The sequence below is a fragment of the Mobula hypostoma genome, chromosome 20, assembly GCF_963921235.1.
Source record: "Mobula hypostoma chromosome 20, sMobHyp1.1, whole genome shotgun sequence".
Taxonomy (NCBI): Eukaryota; Metazoa; Chordata; class Chondrichthyes; order Myliobatiformes; family Myliobatidae; genus Mobula; species Mobula hypostoma.
Window position 1 is genome coordinate 55,450,029 of NC_086116.1, and position 20,046 is coordinate 55,470,074.

The following is a 20,046-nucleotide window of genomic DNA, read 5'->3' on the forward strand; positions in this document are numbered from 1 at the left end:
TGCCACCCTATATTACTCAATAGACCCATCTGATCCTTGCTTCCTAAACCTCATGTATGCTGCCTTCTTCCACCTGACTAGATTTTCCACCTCACTTGGCACCCATGGTTCCTTCACCCTACCATTCTTTATCTTCCTCACCGGGACAAATTTATCCCTAACATCCTGCAAGAGATCCCTAAACATCGACCACATGTCCATAGTACATTTCCCTGCAAAAACATCATCCCAATTCACACCCGCAAGTTCTAGGCTTATAGCCTCATAATTTGCCCTTCCCCAATTAAAAATTTTCCTGTCCTCTCTGATTCTATCTTTTTCCATGATAATGCTAAAGGCCAGGGAGCGGTGGTCACTGTCCCCCAGATGCTCACCCACTGAGAGATCTGTGACCTGACCCAGTTTGTTACCTAATACTAGATCTAATATGGCATTCCCCCTAGTTGGCCTGTCAACATACTGTGACAGGAATCTGTCCTGGACACACTTAACTAACTCTGCCCTGTCTAAACTGTTGGAACTAATCAGGTGCCAATCAATATTAGGGAAGTTAAAGTCACCTATGATAACAACCCTGTTATTTTTGCATCTTTCCAAAATCTGCCTCCCAATCTGCTCCTCAGTATCTCTGCTGCTACCAGGGGGCCTATAGAATACCCCCAATACAGTAACTGCTGCCTTCCTGTTCCTGACTTCCACCTATACTGACTCAAAAGAAGATCCTGCTACATTACCCACCCTTTCTCTAGCTGTAATAGTATCCCTGACTAGTAATGCCACCCCTCCTCCCCTTTTTCCGCCCTCTCTATCCCTTTTAAAGCACTGAAATCCAGGAATGTTGAGAATCCATTCTTGCCCTGGTGCCAGCCAAGTCTCTGTAATGGCCACTACATCATAATTCCATGTATGTATCCAAGCTCTCAGTTCATCACCTTTGTTCCTGATGCTTCTTGCATTGAAGTACATGCACTTTAGCCCTTCTACCTTACTACCTTTACACCGTTAATTCTGCTTCTTTTGCCTCAAAGCCTCTCTATATGTTAGATCTGGTTTTATTCCGTGCGCTTCTTCCACTGCTCTATCGCTCCGAGTCCCACCTCCCTTGCAAATTAGTTTAAACCCTCCAGTAAAGGTTGAAGTATCACAGCTAAAATCACAGAGCTGCCGGCATAGATGGGATTCTTAATGAATTCCTTAAACATTTTGGACCTAAAGCACTCCACTGGCTTCTGTCCCTTTTTAAGATAATTAAAAATACCTAAGAAGTGGAGAGGAGCCAAAGTTGTTGCTCTCCTAAAACCCAATAAAGACCCCAACATTCCTAAAAATTACAGACCGTTTTCCTTGCTCTAGACCCTCTATAAACTCTATGAGAGACTCATACTGAAAAGAATATCCCCCTTAGTCGAAGATCTTCTAACACCAGACCAAGCCGGGTTCAGGCCAGGTCGCTCTTGCTGCGGTCAAGTCCTGAACTTAACCTAGTATATTGAGGATGGCTTTGAAATGCGACAAATTACAGGGGCAGTATTCGTTGACTTAACAGCAGCATACGACATTGTGAATCACAGAGGCATTCTACTGAAATTATCTAAAATGTTAAAGAATGAAACCACAGTCAAAGTAATAAGAAGCCTCCTAGAAAATCGTAGATTTAATGTAGAAATGAATGGAATTAAGAGTAGGTGGTGTCCACAAAAGAACGGACTACCACAGGGATCAGCCCTGGCACCTCTATTATTTAATATTTACACAAACGACCAACCAACCTTTCCTAACACACGCAGGTTTATCTATGCAGATGACCTATGCACAGCAACACAAGCTAACTCCTTCCAAGAAGTTGAAGTACGACGCACAGCAGTCCTCGAAGCAATGAAGCAGTATTATGAAAAATGGTCTCTGAACCCAAATCCATCAAAAACTCAAGTGTGTGCATTCCACCTGAGGAATCGAGAAGCAGCTCGGAAACTCAAGATCTTCCGATGTGGGAAGGAGCTCGAACACCAAATTACCTGGGCGTGACACTGGATAGGACGCTCTCATTTGCCACCCACATTCAAAAACTCCGAGGGAAAGTTGGCTCTCGCAATTCTCTCTTGAAAAAATTAGCAGGCACGAAATGGGGAGCTAATGCTCACACACTTAGATCAACTGCCCTAGCACTCTGCTATGCACCTGTGGGGGGCAGATCAGCCCATGCGAAGAAAATAGACTCGTTGCTTAACGAATCCCGCCAAAACATCACGGGCACACTGCGCCCCACACCCACTAACATCATTTACAGAATTGCAGGCATTGCTCCCCCAGAGATCCGAAGACACACCATAACAAAAATTGAAAAAGGTAAACGGAACTCGGATCCACGGCACCCACTACATCATCATGTGCCAGTTTCCAACCGCCTAAAATCAAGGAAAAGCTTTGCTACAGTGGAGAAACTACCGCACGGAACATCCCCCCAAACATACAGGATTGACCTCTGGCAACAAACAGAAGCCAGAACCCCACCAAACAATACAGTGCAAGACCCCACAGAAATGTTACCAGACGGGGCGCTGCTTGACAGACGGAAGTGGTTCACTCTCAACAGAGCGAGAGCGGGAGTTTGTAGGATGGGAGACAATATGGTGAAGTGGGGTTTAAAGACCAACGAATCCTGTGAGTGTGGTGAAAGGGTGCAGAACATTGAACACGTTCTGTGCAACTGTCCACTCTCACCTGATTTAGCTGACTGACCTGCTCAACATCAACCAAACAGCACTCGAGTGGCTGGCTGTCTGGTGTGACAAACCATGATGATGATGATGATTAAATTTCACCTACCACTTATCCACCCATTACCCTGTCTATGCCAACTTGAGGTGCAGTATTGTCCTCCTCCTGGTTTACTGTGTCTGCAAGTTCTGTATTGTTCGCAGATTTGGAAATGTGGATCTGTACACCCAAGATAAAAAGTGGTATCATTTCTAATGCCAATGAACTCCACCACACATTTCCCTCCTGTCCAAAAGGAAAGTTTTCTCCTCTCCGGTTGCTTAGTAATCTTCAATCATGCTACTCCAGCTCCTTTTATTCCAAGCCCTCGAATCTTGTTGAAGACTGCTATGTCTTCCATATGATATGCCACATGGAAGTCTATATATATATTGCATTAAGTAGGTTTCTTTCACCAACCCTTCCTTACATCAAAGAACTCTGTTGTTAGTTAAGACACTAACTAAATAAATCCATGTTGGTTTTCTGTTATGGGTCCTCACATTGAACCACTGAGGTTAAACAGAATATTGGCATTGGTATTGCCTTATTATTGTCATGAGTCATGTCAAAGTCAAAGTATATTTACTGTATACAACCTGGAGATTTGTCTCCTCACAGACAGCCTCAAAACAAGGAAACCCAATAGAACCCCAAAAAAAGAAGACTGTCAAATACCCAATGTGCAGGAAAAAACTAATCGTGCTAACAACAAAAGCAAACAAATCACTGAGGCTCACAAAAGTGAGACCACAGCCGCCGAGCCTGTCATCACTGCAGCCGGTCCAGGAACTCGTTAGTTTCAGGTCACGGCTTCAGTTCAGTGCAGAGACGAGTAAGCCTTGTGGAACAGCAAGCTGAGCCAGCTAGACTCTCGCCTCCAGCCCTGACACCCAGACTTTTCAATCTGGTCCGGTGCTTAGATCATTCAAACCTCAGGCTGTTCCTTGCTGTCGGACCCGGGCTCTGTCACTTCATTACGCTCTCGGCCCACCAAGACCCCTGCATCTCGACTCAGCCTGTACTTGACCTTTCCAATTCATCCTGGTGTTTAAATCGATCAAACCACTGGTCGCTCTTCGCTCTCAGACATGGGCCTGTGCCCCATTGCCTCAGCTCGCCTCGTCTCTGTTTTGCCTCCTGGAATCGCCTCCAAATCCACTCCAGCAAAAGTTAAACATTGGCTTATTCCCCGCTCTCGGAATATCAAGATACAGTGAAAAGCTTATCCTGCTACAATTATACAGATCAAATTGTGGGCCGAATGGCCTGTTCCTGTGTTGTACTGATCTACGTTATAAACCATTACACAGTGCATTGTACTGTAATAAGGTAAAACAATGACAATGTAGAACAGAGTGTAAATGCTACTGAAAAAGTGCAGTTCTGGTAAATGATCAAGTGCAAGATCACAACGAGGTAGATTATGAGGGCAAGAGGGATCCCTCATAGAGGGATCTGTTTTAGAGTCTGGTAACAGTGGGATAGAAGCTGCCTTTAAGCCTGGTGGTTTCAGACTATGTATCTTTGGCCCAATGTGAGAGGGGAGAAGGGGGAATATCCAAGGTGGATGGGGTCATTGATTATGCTGCTTGCTTTACTGAGGCAGCAAGAAGTATGGACAGAGTCCACAGAGGGAAGGCTGGTTCCAGTGATGTCTTCAGCTGTGTCTGCAGCTTCCTGTGGTCCCGTGAAGAGCAGTTGCCAAACCGAGCATGGAAGCAAAAAGACAAAATGTCTTTGACGAAAATTGGTAAGAGTTGACATGGACAAGCCAAATTTCTTTAGATCCAGAGTAACTAGCCTCTGGTTACCGGGTTTATTCCTCTATGAATTTTTGAAGAAAATAGTAACATTCGTGATTTTCCAGGCTTCAAGTGTTACTCCTGAATCAAGTATTACACCTGTGATTTCCTTCCATCAGTAACTTACAATGTAGCCCCATAGAATCAGATGCTAAGACCATAAAACTACAAGACATAGAAGCAGAATTAGGCCATTTGGCCCTTCAAATCTGCTTTGCCATTCAATCATGCCTCATCCTTTTTCCTCTCCTCAGCTGCACTCCCTGGCCATCTCCCTTTAACCTTTGATCCCATGTCCAATCAAAAACCTATCAATCTCCGCCTAAGATACACTCAATGACTTGACCTCCACAGCTGCCTGTGGTAACAAATTCCACAAATTCACCACCATCTGGCAAAAGAAGTTTCTCTACATCGCTGTTTTAAATGACCCTCCCCCAATCTTGAGGCTGTGCCCTCTTGTTCTAGACCCTCCCCCTCATCCTTCTAAATTCCAGTGTGTACAAGCCCAGAGCCATCAAACGTTCTTCATATGATAATCTTTTCATTCCCAGAACCATCCTTGTGAACCACCTCTGAACCCTCTCCAATGCCAGCACATGTTTTATAGACAAGGACCCAAAACTGGTCACAATACTCAAGGTGAGGCCTCACCAGTGCCTTATAAAGCTTCAGCATCTCATCCCTGCTCTTGTATTCTAGACCTCTTGAAATGAATGCTAACATTGCATTTGCCTTTCTCACCACTAACTCAACCTGCAAGTTAACCTTTAGGGTATTCTGCACAAGGACTCCCAAGTCTCTTTGCATCTCAGATTTTTGGATTTTTTTTCCCCATTTAGAAAATAATCTGCACATTTATTTCTTCTACCAAACTGCAAGACCATGCATTTTCCAACATTGTATTTCATTTGCCACTTACTTGCCCATTCTCCTAATCTATCTAAGACCTTCTGCAACCTTCCTGTTTCCTCAACACTACCTACCCCTCCACCAATCTTTGTGTCATCTGCAAACTTGGCAACAAAGCCACCTATTCCATCATCTAAATCATAAAAAGAAATGGTCCCAATACCGACCCCTGCGGAACACCACTAGTCACTGGCAACCAATCAGAAAAGGATCCTTTTATTCCCACTCACTGCCTCCTACCAATCAGCCAATGCTCTAGCTGTGTTAGTAGCTTTCCTGTGATACCATGGGCTCTTAACTTGGTAGGAAACTTTATGTGTGGCACCTTGTCAAAGGCCTTCTGAATATCCAAATATATAACATCTATTGCATCTCCTTTATCTGTCCTACTTGCTCTCACACCCTTCAACATCTGGCACACTGCTAATGTCTTCCACAGTTAAAACTGATGCAAAATACTCATTTAGTCCATCTGCTATCTCCATGTCCCCTGTTATTATTTCTCTGGCCTCATTTTCTAACGATCCTATATCCACGCTCATCTCTCTTTATTCCTTACATACTTGAAAAGGCTTTTTCTATCCACCTTGTTATTGTTTGCTAGCTTGCTTTCATATTTCATCTTTTCCCTTCTAATGATTCTTTTAATTGTTTTTTGTAGATTTTTAAAAGTTTCCCAATCCTCTATCTTCCCACTAATTTTTGTTTTGTTGTATGCCCTCTCTTTTGCTTTTACATTACCCTATTCACATTACCATTTCTCCTGACAGTCACCCAGCTCCCCGCCTCCTGCAGCTTCGGGTGACTACTTCCCTGTAACTCTGATCGATGATCTCCTCGCACTCCCGTAGAAACTGAAGATCATCCAGCTGCTGCTCCAGATCCCTAACACAGTGTTCAGGATTTGTGATTAAATATTGACGCTGAGAAAGTGGATCTTAAATTTTACAGATGAAACATTCTGAAAAGCATTGCATCCATTTCTGAACATATTATGGAAAGCAGAGGAACAGGCTCCATCTGCAAGTCAGTGCAAACAGGCTGAAAGCACTTGCAGTGGGAGCAAGAGACCACAACATGGAGGTGCTGAGTGAAAGAGCAATTCAGTTATCATGAAGCAAAGGACATGATGATTACTGAGGACATGCATCGAACTAGCAGAAAATATAAAAAGTTACAAGCACAAGAATGCATGGAATCTAAAGTGGTATTTGGAAACACACCTGACTACCTGTCAGAGAGACTACAATGATATCTGCTCACAACGCCATGCCAGGAGCTGATGACTGCTGGACTGGTCAATAGTTACTCTGTTCTACTCTCTATTAACACGGTCTCTAATCAGCAATGACAAGTGAGTCTTTCCCACAGGAAAATGCTGTTTGACCTTCCGCTCTGCTTCAACCACCTAAAAACAAAATGGTGAAAGAAAATGTTCAAGAAAGTGAAAAAATAAAATCACGTCGTTTTTTCTCTCTCGTCTGCTGTTATCAGTCATATCCTGGAGAGTAATCACTGGAAACCCTAAGACAGTTCGAGAAGATTGAGACTTTATTCAGAACCATGATACCTGCTCCTTTCAAGATTCAAGATTGTTTAATGTTATTTCCAGTACACAAATGTAAAAGAGAACAAAATAATTGTTACTCCAAATCCAATGCAGCACAAAAAAAAATAGGAATACAGTAATAAAAGCACAAAAAATATAAATACATAAGGTAGCTTATATACATGGATTGATTGTGTGTACATAAGGTGACCCTAGGCACAGGAGTGACTGTACATACAACAGGAAGTGATAAAGTAGTGATGGTTGTGGATGTGGAGGAGAGGGTTAGTGGTGGAGGTGTTGATCAGCCTTACTGCTTGGGGAAAGTAAATGATCTTTGAGTCTGGTGGACCTGGTGTGGATGCGACATAGCCTTCTCCCTGATGGGAGTGGGACAGACAGTCAGGGCTGTCGGCATGAATTTAAAAAACAATCATCAGTTAAATGCAAAACATCTCATCTGTATGTACTGGGAAAAGAATGTCCCAAACAGGGTTTGCTAACACTGCCGTCCTACATTACAACATTGTTTTCCTTGTATATATGAAGAAGCTATTCTCTAATGTAACAATAATTCTCAACATAAAATTTCTTTTCCTCCTGAGGAATTATAGTGTGTTCCCTGTTTTATTGCAGGCTCAACTAAATACATGTTTACTAAACCCAAACACAGTAATTCCAAGGTGTTAATGTCCAAATTTTACAGATAACTTGCTAGGCAGCCTCATGTATGGCACCTTGTCAAAGGCCTTCTGAAAGTGCAAATATACAACATCCACTACATCCCCTTTATCTATCCTACTTGTAATCTCCTCAAAGAAATCCAACAGGTTCGTCTGGCAGGATTTTCCCTGAAGGAAACCATGCTGACTTTGTCCTATCTTATCCTGTGTCACCAAGTACTCCATCACCTCATCCTTAACAATTGACTCTAATGGTCTATAATTTCCTTTCTGCTGCCTTCCTCCCTTCTTAAAGAGTGGAGTAACATTTGCATTTTCCAGTCCTCTGGTACCATGCCAGAATCCAAGATTTTTGAAAGATAATTTCTAATGCCACCACAATCCTCAATGCTACCTCTTTCAGAACCCTGGAGTGCACTTCCTCTGGTCTGGGTGACTTATGTACCTTTAGGTCTTTCAGCTTTTTGAGCACCTTCTCTCTTGTAACAGTAACTGCACTCACTTGTCTTCCTTCACACACTACACCATCAGGCACACTGCTAGTGTCTTCCACAGTGAAGACTGACAAAAAAAAACTCATTTAGCTCATCAGCTATCTCTTTGTCCCCCGTTATTATTTCTCCTGCCTCATTTTCTAGTGGTCCTATATCCACTCTCATTTCTCTTTTATTTCTAAAATGCTTGAACATCCCTGCCAGCAGCTCCTTCCAATTTACTTTGGCCAACTCCTCTCTCATGCCACTGTAATTTCCCTTACTCCACTGAAATACTGCTATGTCAGACTTTACTTTCTCCCTATCAAATTTCAAGTTGAACACAATCATATTGTGATCACTGGTTCCTAAGGATTCTTTTACCTAAGCTCCCTAATCGCCTGTAGTTCATTACATAACACCCAATCCAGTATAGCTGATCCCTTAGTAGGCTTAATGGCAAACTGATCTAAAAAGCTATCTCTTAGGCATTCAAGAAACTCACTCTCTTGAGATCCATTACCAACCTGATTTTACCAATCGACCTGCATGTTAAAATCTCCCATGACTACCATAACATTGCCCTTTTGAGCAACACTCATAAAAATTGCTAGTGAACTCGCCTTATCTATTTTCTGTTGTATCCTGTGGTCCACCTCCCAGCCACTGTTGGGTGGCCTGTATATGACTGCCATCAATATCCTTTTACCCTTGGAGTTTCCTAACTCAACCCACAAGGATTCATCATCTTCCGATCCTATGTCGCATCTTTCTACTGATTTGAAGCCATTCTTCACTAGCAGAGCCACACCACCCCCTCTGCCTACCTTCCTATCCCTCCAACAGAGTGTGTAACTTTGGATATTCAGCTCCCAACTACAACCATCCTTCAGCCACAATTCAGTGATGGCCACAACATCATACCCAACAATCTGTGATAGTGCAACAAGATCATCCATCATATACACCCATGCTGCAAACATCCAGGAGCTGATAATGTCTCTACAACATATACACCGGTAACACAAATGTACAGGAGCTGATAATGTCACTACAGCATATATACCCGTACTACAAATGTACAGGAGCTGATAGTGCCATCTACAACACACACACACACACACACACACACACACACACACACACACACACACACACACGCACACACACAGAGGCAAATCATTCTTTAATTGGCAATTAAACAGACACAGACACACAGACACACACACACACACACACACACACACACACAGGAGCAAATCATTCTTTAACTGGCAATTTATTTTACAGGTACAAGGGCTGGCTAAGGTGGGTGGCCTGGCAAAACCAGACTGACTGAGTTGAGTTGTTACTTTTTACGTAGAATTCTGTATCTGCAAAAGATTTGAAAGCTACACAGAGCCAGATATGAACATGACTCGTTCTGTCTGATGCATTTTAATGTTATGGGTCGTAAGCAATGCTGAGAAGGGTGGCATTAGACTGACCAGATGCAATTACCCTGGAGAAGAAGGTGGTGAACTCGTACATGTACAGAAGATTTTATTTCCTGTCCATTGTACACAGCACTTCAGCATTATGCTGTTAGGTACATTCTTCAATGTTCGTGCCGGAGATGATAATGCCTTTATAAAGAATATTTTATAATTGGATTATTGCGACCCAGTGGAGTGAGCCCCGCAACACTTTTGCGAAATATTTGTGCATACGTTCCTTTTCCTTTTTAGCATCTCACCGCAGGGAAATGCACAATTGCACTTGTAAATCTTCGCTCTCTAACCTGAAGTTTCGCAGAAACTGTTGCAAATTAATTTATTGCACTGGCGTCAATTACTTTGACGCACGTTTTTGAACCGGTTGCACTAAAGCAAAATTAATGGTTTATTTAGGAGAATAACACACAGATGTGACAACTTGCTTTCTCAGGAGACAATGCGACTTTGAACTGCTCTTTATCCATTGTTTGCGGGGGGGGGTAGGGATAACGGAGCGGCTTTAGAACAAAGTCTATCCATTCCGATCAATAGCGTCGATCATGACGTTCAACGCTCCCCGCATTCCTTCAATGTAAAAGGAATGGAAATAAATTTAGAGCACAATAGGTCCCAGATTGAAGCTCCTCCGGTCTCTCATTGGCGCAAGTAGGGGGTGGGAACTGGGGGAAGGGGAATCCCTGATGTCACGCAGAAATCACCATGGAGACTCCAGGATGGCGTCAAAAGGAGCCAGAAGGTTGGGGTGGGGGTTTGGGTCAGCCTCTGTTAGCCATAGCAAGGGTAATAGACGTCCTTAACTATTCTGCTTTGTCGAAAGAAAATATATCATCGCAAGGGAAATTTCACCTGAGCTGGGCTGTCTCTGATGTTTCAACCGGGTTCCGGTTCATTTGACTTAGCTGGCGAGTTTTTGCAGAGGGGCCTTGCAGGTGGTTTCCTTGTTCACTCCAAAGAAAGCGGTGCTACTCCGGGCAAGTGGAAGTGTGTGCGGCCCATCACATTCCTGACTGGTGGGAAGGTGGGAAGAAGGCGTGTCCGAGGTATCAGCCATTTACTCTCATGCTGGTTTCCAGCACTTTGACCATAGCCTTAGTGATTCAGGCACTTTTAAGTACTTACATATTGAACCATAAGACCATAAAATAGAGGAGCAGAATTAGACATTTTTGCCCATCGAGTCTGCCCCATATTTCATCATGGTCGATCCAATTTTCCTCTCAGCCCCAGTCTCCTGCCTTCTCCCTGTATCCCTTCATGCCCTGAACAATCAATAACCCATCAACCTCTGCCTTAAATATACATGAAGACTTGGCCTCCACAGCTCCCTGTGGCAAAGAATTCCACAGATTCACCACTCTCTGGCTGAGGAAGCTCCTCATCATCTCCGTTCTAAAAGGACGTCTCTCTATTCTGAGGTTGTGTCCTCTGGTCTTAGACTCTCCCACCGTAGGAAACATCCTCTCCACATCCACTCTGTCAAGGACTTTAACCATTTGATGTTTCAGTGATTACAACCCCAAAGTCATCAGACGCTCTTCATATGACAAGCCACTCATATGGAATCATTTTTGTGAACCTCCTTTAAACTCTCTCCAGTTTCAGCACATCCTTTCTAAGGTAAGGGGTCTAAACCTGCTCACAATACTCCAAATGAGGCCTCAGTGCTTTATAAAGTTTCAAAATTACATCCTTGCCTTTATATTCTAGTCCTTTCGAAATGAATGCTAACATTCCATTTGCCTTCCTCACGACTGACTCAACCTGCAAATTTAACATTTAATGAATCTTGCACAAGGACTCCAAAGTCCATTTGCACCTCAGTTCTTTGTATTTTGTCTCCATTTAGAAAATAGTCAAACCTTTCACTTCTTCTACCAAAGTGCATGACCATACACTTCCTGACACTGTATTCTATCTGCCATTTCTTTGCCCATTCTCCTAATCTGTCCAAGTCCTTTCATAGCCTCTCTACTTCCTCAAAACTACCTGCCCCTCCACCTATCTTCATATGGCCTGCAAACTTTGCAAAAAAGCCATCAATTCCATCATCCAAATCATTAACATATAATGTATAAGGAAGTTGTCCCAACACAGACCCCTGTGGAACACCACTCGTCACCGGCAGCCAGCCTGAAAAGGCTCCCTTTATTCCCACTCTTTGCCTCCTGCCAATCAGCCACTGCTTTATCTATGCTAGAATCTTTCCTGTAATACCATGAGTTCATAGTTTGTTAAGCAGCCTCACGTGTGGCACCTTTGCAAAGGCCTTCTGAAAACCCAAGTATACACCATCAACCGATTCTCCATTATCTATCCTGCTTATCATTTCTTCAAAGAATTCCAACAGATTTGTCAAGCAAGGTTTTTCCTTGAGGAAACCATGCTGACTTTGGCCTATTTTATCATATGCCTCCAAGTACCCTGAGACCTCATCCTTAATATCTTCCCAAACACTGAGGTCAAACTAACTGGCCTATAGTTTCCTTTTTCTGCCGCTCTCCCTTCCTGGAGTGGAGTGATATTTACAATTTTCTAATTTTCTGGAACCATTCTAGAATCTAGTGATTCTTGTAAGATCATTACTAATGCCTCCATGATCTCTTCAGCCACCTCCTGCAGAACTCTGGGGTTTATACCATCTAGCCTAGGTGACTTATCTACTTTCAGACCTTTCAGTTTCCCAAGAACCTTCTCTCTAGTTATGGTAACTTCACACAGTTCATGACCCCTGACACCTGAACTTCCACCGTACTGCTACTGATTCCAGATTACATTAATCTAGATGAAAAAAAATCCTCAGCTCCCTCAAGCCCTGTACCCCTGTACCCCTCACTCTGAACCTACGCTCCAGTGTTCAGCTACAAGGAAAGATACCTGCCTACGCCTCTCATAACTTTCTGTACCATATTTATATGGGCTAGCCCACGAGGTTCTGATGCTGTCTTTCAGGATATTGATGGTGGCGGCTCAGCACTGGTCATTGAATTATACAACACAGAGCCAGTCCTTTTGACACATCATGTTCATGCCAACAACTGAATAACCATCTATTCTAATGCTACCTTTTTGCCCATCGTCTTCAATGTCTTGGCGATTCAAGTATTTCTTAAATATTTCCGGTAAGGTGGTGGCTTCTACGGAGTCAAGCAGAGGTGCTATTGCCTTTTATAAATGTATTTTTATGACTACAAGACACTACTGGACGTTAAGAAGTTGAAGTACTGCAGGTCTACCCCATCAGCACATAGCACGTTGGTGGAGAAACTGAAGGAGCTGGACTTAGTGTGGGTCGTGCAGCTGTCTGCATCGGCGAGGCGTCGGAAGAGTCAGTGCATGACAGCGGTATGCAGTCTCAGCGAGTGATTGTCTCAGTCACTTTTCTTGTGATGGCAAGACCCATTTGGACATTGTTAACGTGGAATGCTGCAAATCTGATTCACTGATCTCTTGGCGGACGGCGTGAGAGCTACATGGCCTCGGTGATAGTAAGGACTTGGTCTCAAGTTGCAGCCATGAAGAGAGAGGGTTCAGAGTTGGTGCGCTCCACAGGATGCACTGTGGCAAGCCGTATTGTGTTCGACTGTAGATTTCTGCAATATTCATGGATTCACAGTCTTGGACTATTTTTTTTGTGAGACTATTTTACTGCTATCTTATATGTGCTTTGTGCTGTGTATGACTATTGGTACCGTGTTTTGTATCTTGGCCCCGGAGTAACACTGTTATGTTTGGCTGTATTCATGTGCTTTGTGCTGTGTGTGACTATTGGTACTGTGTTTTGTATCTTGGCTCTGGAGTAACACTGTTACATTTGGCTGTATTCATGGGTGTTCATGTATGGTTGAATGACAATTCAACCTGAACTTGAATTGTCAGAGTCTTTGCCTCCACCACCCTCTCCTGCAGTGCATTTCAGGTTCCAAGTACCTGGATGAAATAATTCATCCTCAGATCCCTTCAATATAACTGTTCCCCTTACTCTGAACCTGCACTTTTTAAAACAAATTGTTACAAGGAAAAGTAATATCCACCCTACGTATGCCACTCAGAAATTTGTATACCACATTTATCTCATCTTCATTTGCTTCAAAGAAAACATCTTTATCTTGTCTCTATACATAACTGAGACTGTCCATGCCGGGCAACGTCCCGATGAATCACCCTGGCACCCTGACTAGTAAGGTCACGTTGTTGGTACATGTGATGACCAGAGTACTCTACCAAGATATAAAGTTGTGCCGTAACCTCTCCACTCTTACGTTGTAATAGTTCGACTGTTATTTGAGATGGTCCTTTTCTAGTGCTTCCATCTCCCATTTTTTGCCACTTATCGTCCCTTTCCTGAATATTGTTGGGTATAGGCTGCTTCAATTGCGAAGGGTCTGTGAGTGGAGTGGGCATGATAGAATCAAACACCAGCAACTCCAGTTCTGTTTCAATGGAAGGAGGGTCATTGATAAGACAGCTGAAGGTAGAAAGCATTCTTCTAGGGTGCATCACAACCTGGTACGGAAGTTGTCCTGTCCAAGACCGGAAGAAGCTGCAGAAGGTCGTGAACACGGCGCAGCACATCACACAAACCAATCTTCCATCCTTGGACTCACTTTACACCGTACGCTGTCGGAGCAGTGCCGCCAGGATAATCAAGGACACGACCCACCCAGCCAACACACTTTTCGTCCCTCTTCCCTCCGGGAGAAGGCTCAGGAGCTTGAAGACTCGTATGGCCAGATTTGGGAACAGCTTCTTTCCAACTGTGATAAGACTGCTGAACGGATCCTGACCTGGATCTGGGCCGTACCCTCCAAATATCCAGACCTGCCTCTCGGTTTTTTTGCACTACCTTACTTTCCCTTTTCTATTTTCTATTTATGATTTATAATTTAAATTTTTAATATTTACTATTGATTTGTACTCCAGGGAGCGGGAAGCACAGAATCAAATATCGCTGTGATGATTGTACGCTCTAGTATCAATTGTTTGGCGACAATAAAGTATAGAGTATAAAGGTGGTCAGGCTTTAGAATACTATCCTGGCGAATTCCTGGGGTCAAAACAGAAAAAAATAGAACATTTAGGCAGCATTTGAGAAAAAAAAAATAGAGTTAACATTTCAGGTTAACTGGAGAAGAGAGAAGGCAAATTAATATTAAATTGCAGAAAGAATGGGTAGAACAGAGTGGATAGGACAAAGGAAACATCCGTGATAGGAATGTAATAACCAAATGGGTGACGGCTTTGTGGTTCACCTGCACTCAGTCCGCAGAGGCGGCTCGGAGCTCCCTAACACCCGGCACTTTAACTCTCCATCTCATTCCCATTCTAACATGTTTTCAACAAAGCCCAATTCAAGCTTTGGGATCAGCACCTTCCTTTGCAACTGGGCACATTTCAGCCTTCCGGAAGGAATACTGAGATGAGCAATTTCAGGTACCCAAGCTGTATCAGAACTGGCCTTCCCTGATATAATTAATCCATCTGTGATACTGGCTCAGTGTTTCTGTATCCTTTAGTGCAGGTTGTCACGATGGGCATGATCCACAACTCTGTGTTTTCCAACTTCTATGTTCCTTTGTTTGCATTCTCACTCTCCAAATACTTTCATCTATTCATTTTCTCTTTCTGTACTGCCTCTACTCCCTGATCAAATGACTTATATAACTTATTCTCACAACAACCATGACCTCACCCTTTTACAGATATTTGTCTGATCTTTCCTTGCCCACCATCACTTCATCCTTCTTTTCTCCCTTCCTCAGTTTCTGCAAAGGATCTTCAACCTAAATCATTAACTCTGTTTCACTTACTGTTGATGCTACCTAACCTGCTGAGTGTTTCTAACATTTTCTGATTTATTTTGCATCTGCAGGTTTTTCTTTTACTTACTGTGTCAGATTCAACTCTAACAATCATAGCAATCTTCCTTTGTGTAAGTGATGACTCCACCTGCTGGAGTCTGGATAACTGAAAGGAAAGGGGCTCATTGAATAAGCTTCTTTTTAATGACAACAGAAACCAATACCTGAGATTCAGTGACAAAGCTGAGAGGTTCACATCCAATACAGGTCAGAAGGGCCACGTGGATGAACAATGTTGACCTCATCTCACAAGGAACAGACTGAAGCTGCCTGAATTACTCACAGAATAGTATGAATTTGTGAAGGCAATTCTTACCAGCCAAGGGAACAACAATATCCTAGTTCTGGTGCCAACAATATCCTAGTTCTGGTGCCAACGATATCCTGGTTATTTTGTGCCAACGATATCCTGGTTCTCGTGCCAACAATATCCTGGTTCTGGTGCCAGTGATATCCTGGTTATTGTGCCAATGATATCCTGGTTCTGGCGCCAGTGATATCCTGGTTCTGGTGCCAATGATATCCTGGTTATTGTGCCAACGATATCCTGGTTCTGGCGCCAATGATATCCTGGTTCTGGTGCCAATGATATCCTGGTTCTGGTGCCAGTGATATCCTGGTTCTGGTGCCAACAATTCCTAGTTCTGGTGCCAGTGATATCCTGGTTCTGGTGCCAATGATATCCTAGTCATTGTGCCAATGATATCCTGGTTCTGGTGCCAGTGATATCCTGGTTCTGGTGCTGTTGACTTCCGTTCCAGGACTTCCTGTGCCTACAGCTCAACTGCCCAGTATAGCAGTAATATTTGAGCCTCTGCCAGAAGTTGAAAATTTGTCCAATCCACAAACAGCAGGGTCAAATCTGGCCCAAACAGACTTTCTTCAGTCAATAGCAATGTGGAGGAAGGTGATATCAACAGTGGCATCAATCTTAACTCTTGTTCTGGTAACTTACTCACTGTATTCCAGATTTTAATATTATTTAATTTTGTATTATTTAGAGATACAGCACGATAACAGGCCCAGTGGGCTTGCACCACCCAATCACACCCATGTGACCAACGAACCTACAAACCTGTACGTCTTTGGACTGTGTGAGGAAACTAGAGCCTCCAGAGGAAAGACGTGGCCACAGGGAGAACGTACAAACTCCTTACGGACAGAACAGAATTAAATCTGGGTCGCTGGTTCTTTAATGCCACCATGCCACCCTATCCTGAATGTAGACTAATGAGTTAAGTTCCAAAGTTGAAGGTATGGTTACTAAGTTGCCTGATGATATAACAATTGGTGGAAAAGTTATGTGGAAGACATAAGGAAGGTACAAAGGGATATTGATGGGGTGACTGGGTAACAATCTGGCTAATGGAGCCCAATGTGGGACAGTGCCCTTTGTAGGAGGAAAGATCAAAATGATGCATACTATCTAAATGTTGAGCTCTGGGATGAACTGAACAAAGAAGTTACACAGCCTTTGGTTTCCCCAGTGCAGTGGAGATCAGACTTTGAATAAAAAATGCAGTTCACTAAGTTGGAAGAGTTGTAAGTGGATCCATATTCTTTATTGAAGGACTCTCTGGGTCGCTGGATGGTGGAAAAGGAAGAGCTAAAAGGGAAGGTGTTGACTCTCCTGCAGTTGCATGGAGACCAAGGACTTATAAAAATAACAGTTACTTTGAAACATAGAAACATAGAAAACATTCAGCACAATACAGGCCCTTCGGCCCACAAAACTGTACCGAACATGTCCCTACCTTAGAACTACCTAGGCTTTACCCATAGCCCCCTGTTTTTCTAAGCTCCATGTAGCCATCCAGGAATCTCTTAAAAGGCCCTATCATTTCCACCTCCCCCATTGCCACCAGCAGCCCATTCCACACACTCACCACTCTCTGCGTAAAAAACTTACCCCTGACGTCTCCTCTGTACCTACTTCCAAGCACCATAAAACTATGCCCTCTCATGCTAACCATTTCAGCCCTGGGAAAAAGCCTCTGACTCACAGGTAGATAGGGTAGTTAAGAAAGCTTATGGGGTGTTAGCTTTCATAAGTCGAGGGATAGAGTTTAAGAGTGGTGATGTAATGATGCAGCTCTATAAAACTTTGGTTAGGCCACACTTGGAGTACTGTGTCCAGTTCTGGTTGCCTCACTATAGGAAGGATGTGGGAGCATTGGAGAGGGTCCAGAGGAGATTTACCAGGATGCTGCCTGGTTTAGAGAGTATGGATTATGATCAGAGATTAAAGGAGCTAGGCCTTTACTCTTTGGAGAGAAGGAGGATGAGAGGAGACATGATAGAGGTAGACAAGATATTAAGAGGAACAGGTAGAGTGGATAGCCAGCGCCTCTTCCCCAGGGCACCACTGCTTAATACAAGAGGACATGGCTTTAAGGTAAGGGGTGGGAAGTTCAAGGGGGATATTAGAGGAAGGTTTTTTACTCAGAGAGTGGTTGGTGCGTGGAATGCACTGCCTGAGTCAGTGGTGGAGGCAGATACACTAGTGAAGTTTAAGGGACTACTAGACAGGTATATGGAGGAATTTAAGGTGGGGGGTTATATGGGAGGCAGGGTTTAAGGGTCGGCACAACATTGTGGGCCGAAAGGCCTGTACTGTGCTGTACTATTCTATGTTCTATATCCTATATATCCACATGATCAATGCCTCTCATTATCTTGTACACCTATATCAGGTCACCTCTCATCCTTCATCGCTCCAAGGAGAAAAGGCCAAGTTTACTCAACCTATTCTCATAAGGCATGCTCCCCAATCCAGGCAGCAACCTTGTAAATCTCCTTTGCACGCTTTCTATGGTTTCTACGTGAAATACTGAAAGGGGAGGGGAAGATGGGTCCTGTGGCAGAATCTTGTAGAAGGTGGGGTAAATTGCAAGGGTTTGTTACTTCCATATATCCAGTCACGGGATATGAATGTCACCAGCAATGCAAACATTTATGAGGTTAGAAGCTAAAGACGGCCTGTCCTGGGGCTCGAGGCTAAAGACGGCCTATCCTGGGGTTCGAGGACTGTGTACGTGTGCCTGTGGGTGGGTGCGTGGTTGGTAGCAGGTACAGGGCTTGTTGCTACGTTGCTGCTTTGTCTCTTGTTATGTCCTGTTTTGTTGTGTTCTGACTTGTTCTGCTGAACATTTTGGGTATGCTTTGTTGGCACTGGAATGTTCAAAGTTCATGGTAAATTTATTATCAAAGTACATACACACACACACATATATATATCAATCACCATATTCAATACTGAGATTCATTTTCTTGTGGACATTCACATTTCAGTATTATTTGAGTAATATTGTAAATAAATTGTTTGATTAAACATCCTTTTTTTAAGTAATTCATTACGAGTTATATGTAAAAGTACATGAATAGCATACGTCATTAGGACACTACGTCATAAGAGTGCGCCTCACTGAAAGTAAAAACAAAACTAAGGCACCTATCTCCCAGATTTGTGTTTTTCTTTCAATTAGTTTTATTTTTTGGAGTTACAAAACATAACAGTGGTGATGTGGAAGTCTTAAATTAACCTGAGATAACTACCCACTAGTGAGATATTTGAGTTGAAAAAAATAAAGCTCAGAGAGACATTCAAGTTTAAAAAACAATCATAGCACATGCTGTTCAGAAGGAAAAGATGCCCAAGTTAATGAAATGGCAGAAATCTGGGCAAATTCATAAACAGTGAGTACCAGGTGATAATAATCATAAATTTTTAAAAAAGCAGAAATGGCTGGGTACAATGGAGAGATAGATGTGTTTGATTACACAAGAGACAACTGGAATATGCTTACAGGGCAAATTGAATAGCCAAATAGAAGTAAGTGTCAGTTTGCTGAGTTTAATAGGTGGAAAAGCATACAGTTTGCTTAGAAGTTTATCTACTCCAATCAAACTAGGTGAAATTAGTTTTGCTGATATCATAAAGGTAATGCAGGAACATTTAGAACTGAAACCATTGCTGATTGCAGAATACATTGGGTTTCATAAGCACAAGCAATAGGAAGGGGAGTCCATTTCAGCTTACATGGCTGAACTGAAAAAATTTGAGCATTGTCAGTTCAGTGATGGGCTTAATGATGCACTGACAGGTTGTTTGTTGAATCTTACAAGAAAGCAATAAAAATGGCTCCTAGCTGAAATACAGCTCACATTTAAAAGAGCAGTCGAAATCGCTGTATTAATGGAAACAGCGGACAGAGACAGAATTGAATTGCAGTCAGGAATAAAAATGAGCTCGAACAAAATTACAATGTCTAAACAGAAACCTGCTTGGCCAAATAAATTGTGCTACCGTTGAGGCAGGGGCTCACATACATCAGACCAATGCAGGTTTAAAGGCAAAATTTGTAGAAAATGCAATGAAGTACAACATGTAAAAAGAGTATGTCAGGCAGACAAAAATAAATGGACTACATAGGGAAGAGAAAAAGGTAAAAAGTCAAGTTGCAGTTTCAGAAACAACACCTACCTGCATGCTGTTGATGAAAAAATCTGATAA